This window comes from Opisthorchis viverrini (assembly GCF_000715545.1).
Source record: "Opisthorchis viverrini unplaced genomic scaffold opera_v5_7, whole genome shotgun sequence".
Lineage (NCBI taxonomy): Eukaryota > Metazoa > Platyhelminthes > Trematoda > Opisthorchiida > Opisthorchiidae > Opisthorchis > Opisthorchis viverrini.
The window spans coordinates 1,842,572-1,848,593 of NW_008751663.1; positions in this window are offsets into that span (position 1 = coordinate 1,842,572).

The following is a 6,022-nucleotide window of genomic DNA, read 5'->3' on the forward strand; positions in this document are numbered from 1 at the left end:
CACAGTCAGCACACACAGACTCGCGCATGCAGGAGCAGGAAGTCAACCATTCTCCACAAGCTCACGGACAACCGCGGAACACGTGTAGCAGTCATACTGCGGAGAAACCACGTTCCCGCCGTCCGGACTTTCACCAAGGAACTATCACAGACGGTAGGTCCCTCTTTTGAATTGCTCCTATTTTGCATTGTATTTATTTATATTATTGTATTTATTTCGTATTTATTGTATTTGTTATATAATTATTATTTATTTTTATTGTATTTATTTATACGTGTGGCATCTCACCATTGTCAACTATACCAAAAAACTTTTATTAGTGCATATACCTTCTGAATTTTATTATGTGATCATCATCAACAATGCACTAATAGGCGCATGATGCGAGCCAAGGTCAACGATGAATATTACGGGACGTATCCTTCTTCCTCCTTACAAGCCGCCAACGGTACCCGCATCGCTACATACGGCGAACGTTCCCTCACACTTGACCTTGGATTGCGACGTGCGTTCAAGTGGATCCAGACAGTGGAACCAGACAATCTGTATGGAATCCCAGCTAGCACCGTGGGCATGAGAGGCTCATGTAGGCACCTCATTGGCAACTAATTGCTTTTGTATCTAATTTTTATTTGGGCAACTATGACGCGTTATTAGTTTCACGCACAGCACAAGAATTGTTGAGAATTTGGCGCATTCAGTCTTTATGGTACACCAACCGTATGCTGCTAGTTCACTTAGTTCCCTTGGTTCACTGCGCACGATTCCTGCGACGACCTTAATCACGCTACCGTGATGCATTTTAGGTTTCCCGTTCCGTTTACTGACATATATAATTAAAATTTTCCAGATAATAGATTAGCTGAAACTGATCCCATGCTTCCGATTCACTTTAGTTCCATCCCACTGAGGCGAAGGATATTCGGAATTAGAAGGCAGGATTAGGCGGGACATTTGAATTTACGCGGTTGAGTTCAGGGAGATTGGGCGGGAGAAATTTTCAAGCGTTTGTGCGATACAAGGGTGTCCAACGTGATTCCAGGTGAAACGTGTTTAGACACAAGAATTTTGAATGGCTTACCTGAAGACGACGAATGCAAAATAGACGCTGGTGACAACTCAAAATTTGATAATACTCTTTGTCGGTAGGTTATTCTTCGGGGCAACACTGAGATTTCAGAAGCTATGTAGTCTCAATCTGGTTGAGTGGGAAGTGGTGTAGTTTTCTCGGGTCTGCTTCTTGACTGACCAAGCGACAGACTGACCGAGGTGATGTCAGCGCTACGGGTCGATGACACCAGGCACCTAGTAACCAAAGCAAGACGGCGGTGCTAACTCCGTACCGCTTCTCAAGACCATGTAGATCGACTACGGTGCTTGCTACCGCCTGGATGGACGTATGCAAAGAGTTACATGCCTCAACCGACTTCGTTGTGACTTAGGGAGAGCAAAGGGAAAAATGCCGCAAAGCGTATGCGAGACCCGGGAATCGAACCCGGATCGACAACTTGGAAGGCTGCCATGATAACCATTACACCAGTCTCGCCTGCCAGATGGACCTGTGTGTACTTACTTCACAGCATTTGGTGTGACGAGGTAGCCTTATTTAGTGCCAAGACAGTAACTGAAGTCTGATACACGTGAATCGGTCCACCAAAACAACGATATTACCATTTATTGTGCGGGATTACCGGGAACATGCCCACACCCTATCTGATAGGAAATTTGTGGCAGTCGAACATGCGAACGCGAAGTTTATCCCAGCTTATGAAGATGCGCACGGCAGTATTTATGCTTCAGTCCTACTCTGCTTTATCACGATAATTTTTGAAGGTAAGCGAAAATATACCGTAACACTGGACAGAGCTCTATTCGTCCTCGGCTCACACTGCATCCTGAGGCGGTTACAATAATGGTGTTTTTTAGCTACTGATAAATGAAAAGTAGCTAAGCACGAGTGTAGGGTACTTGCGTGAGCCGCTGCAAGTAGGTTGGCCCAGAATGCTTGACTTGACTAGTTCTAATGGTTGTTTACCGCTTCATTCAAACTTCCTTGGTAGTTTCCCCAGAAAGGCACTGTTCAATCAGCTGTAAAGGAAAATGACGCACAAATGTTAAATTTGAGTTTCAGGTGTTGAGTAGCCCAAATTTTGGGCGTAATTATACCACCAGGTTGATTTGGCTCTTTGACTGAAAATGGAGGCGTGGACCTGAGGTTAGGCCATTGGATTCTGTGAACCAACTTTTGTTTTATTGATGAACGCTTTCTACCACTTTAATGTTCAAAAGTTTACTGCAATCACCTACAGTCCACTCAAATTTTCTTAGCTTATTTAAGAAATTATTCGGTTTTTGTTGGAAGCTCTCTGTGACCCGCCCTTCGCAGAATTGGCACCGTCGTGGAGAGCTGACGGAGGACTTACCACAAGATTACGAAAAGACTATTTTGTACCATCCTTACTTCGATTGTGCAACTTGATGTAACGCCGATACCACAGTGCGTTTTATGTTCCAGCAACATTTTCGCATTTGGAAGAAATGCCCACACATTTTGTCGAAAACAGTCTGGAACCGGCGACATGGAAACCCTGGGCGTGAACTCTTAAAATCACTAAAAATCTGAAATATTTGTTCTAAGGGGTAACGACTAAATAAGAGAATAGGGATATGCCTACCGCATCGCACACAACAAAATATACGTGAGTATTTGGGAAATACACTGATTCGCCCATCAGTTTGGTTTGCGGAACTGTTGTTGCAGACTTGGTAAATTTTTCTGTATTCTTTGCTTACTAGACATTTGGAGGATTTTCGTGGCTCCTTTCTGTTCAGTTTTTCATTATCATACGACCAATACTATCATGGTAATCCAGGTGTTTTGCTCCGGATGCGAAGTCTCAACATTCTAGCTAGATCACTATTGGGATCAATAAAAATTCAGACAATTGCCTCGAAGTGTATGGGACATCTTAGACTGTCCGGTGATTTCGAAGCTACTTAAGCTGCTGCTTACGAACCTGTTCCACTCAACTACTGTGTCCTTGCGGCATCTGTATCCCTTGAGCGAACTGACTAAGAGAAAATACGTTTCGTTGCCGAAGGGCTTGTTGGCCGGTCCTACTGGTTGCAAAGTAACACCTGTGCTGATCAGCTGTCGAACTGAGGGTGTATTTCGGTGTAAAAAATTGGGCTTTTTATTAGGGAACGTTTGCGTTTGCCAGCTTGCAACCAAAGTCACAGTTCTTCTTTTCTTCCATTATTCGATTTGTCCCCAGTCTCTACCAATGTAAGCTCTGTTTCCGGTGAACCATTTCAATCGCACCCAGTTAAGATGGAGCGGCTTCTTGGATTAGCAGTTTTGATATAACTGGCACTTTTATTGCAGATATACTCGCACTACTGGTGATCTACTAGGATAGCCATGCTTGTACGTTGCTTGCATATCTCGACAAAGTATTTTCAAACATGCTGTTATTTCCACATTTGTTGACAGATACATTGCATGTTGTCCTCCCATATCTGCTCAAGTCTGGATATTCTTGGACCAAGTATTGCTCTTGAGATTCTGAAGGAATTCAGTATATACGAGAAATTCGCATACGTCCTGAATTCGTTTGAAGGCTGAGTAAGGCTCCCTATCAATCATTCACAATATGTAGCACATCGTGTTATGTTCTCGATGACCAATGGGGGTTGGCAGTCATTCTGGACAAAGTGGCATTCATCGAAAAAGTCAGTGCACTACGCAAAGACACAAACACCTACGGCCCTGTTCAGAGTGACCACCGCAAAATTTACGAACGGATTAAATCAAATTCCTAAAAAAACAAGGGATGTTTACAAAACTGTGAACGAACAACACTGAAAAATTAATGCTCGCAAATCAGATGTTACCCGATTCTGCGGATTTCTAAATGTCCACAAGGAATTGGTACCGTTACACCCAATCATTTCGCTACCAGGAACACCTGGGTATACTTTTTCAGGACAGCTGTGGAGGTGTGTAAAACATATCACAAGTGGATATCTTTATTCATTATACAATATAGGACGATTTCCGGAAAGTCTAAGATACATGAAGTTCGAAGAAGACGAAAGAAGAACAAGATGAAAGATGAAGAAAATGAAAGATTCAACGTAACTACTTTGCTCATATCAGTTGATTTAAATGCGTCAAGAACGACTGCTGCTGAACCTCTGGATAACAAATGAGCCACAGACAAAGAGCTTGGGGAAGCTGAAACCCGCGGCAACTGCATCTATGCTTAAAAACCCGAGTTGAGTTCAGTGAAGATTATAATGTTCAATGGAGTTTACTGCGGAGTTTGCAACGCAAACACTGGAGCACAGTGTACTACCAGGTATCGGGTAGCTATCCAGTCGCCCACATACTTGACTCTTCAGCTCACAGTAGCTCATTGGATCCCGAGACTTGTCTTTTTTTCATGCGTCACATTAAGCTGACTTATCGGACATCGATTGTGTGTACCGTCTAGTAAGCGTAACAACTCGTGCTGGCACACCCACGTACACGCAGACGGACCATCACATAGCGAAACCGAACACAGTCAGCACACAGACTCACGCGCGCGCAGGGAGCAGGATGTCAACCATTCTCCACAAATCCACGGACAATTATGGAACACATGTAGCAGCCGTACTGCGGAGAAAACACGTTCCCGCCGTCCGGACTTTCACCAAGGAACTCTCACAGACGAGAAGTTCCTCTTTTGACTTGCTCCCGTTTTGCATTGTATTTATTATTATACTTATCGCAACCCACCACTGTCAACCATAGTAAAAACTTTTATTAGTGCATATACCACCTGAATTGCATTGTGGCCATCATCAACAGTGCACCAATAGATGCAATATTTGGGTGATACCTCTGCTACAATGGAGAGGAATAAACCGAATGCTGAACAACTTGTTTTCCGACATTCAGTGGAACAAAAATGGAGCGAGAATTTACCGAGGCGTGGTAATCATCAGGCATATTGACGTCGACCCAGTTTGTCACCAGCTATGAACGAATGAACTAGCGTATTACTGGGCTATGAACGCTGTGCGAAATCAAACAACACAACAGCAACGCGTGGACGAATAGGATCAAAGAAAGAAAACTAATAGAAACAGAAGGTGGCTGACCAAATGATCGAAGAGGAAAACCAGACCACAAAACAAAAAAAAAGCAATCAACAACAACGAAGCAACGGAAGTGTCGAAATGAAGGCATCCAACAAATCAACCAGTGCAGGGACTGTGACCACAACGCGACTCAGATTTCAAGTTGACCAACCAAATTACGCATAGCCACCTCGTGACCAACCAGTGACATTAAGACGATTAGTCACTATCTAAAAACTATATAAGCAAAGACATACTACAAGGAATCTACTCAGTCGACCGCGTAGTGATGATGCCAACGCGATTGGTAAAAGTACATTTTCCATCCAACTGCCAAGTTCAGCAAACGGACCGAGAATATTGTAACGCATCCGAGCGACCTATAATTATGAAAACGTCTGTGAACTAAGCTGTTCGAACACGATACACAATTCTGAAAAAAATCCGGAAAGATGTTAGCGGATATCCATCCACAGAAGTGCATTCGAACTGCATTCTCCGACAACACCTATTATGAACTACTAAATGTTGTTTGTAGACCACCTCAGAATTAACCGAGGTTAAAAACATCATAAGATCGATTCTTGGTGGCGACAAGCTTGGTAAATGGTTTTTCTCAGAAAACTGGACACTTTGTGGGTTTTGTATCATTGTAGCTCCGTATGTCATCTGTTTTCGCTCATCCGAATAATTCATTTCCCACTTATACGCCTTTGAAACTATCGTCTGTCGTTTGATGCACGGAATTTGAGTCGTCGCGGCGGCAACTATGGCGCTAAGTGCTTTTACAATTTCAGTAGATATGGCTTTTCTTAGATTGGTGTAAAAACACTGCTCTAGCTAGTTTAATCAGGAGATCAATGGGCCTAGTTGTACGTGCTTGATCATTCGGGTT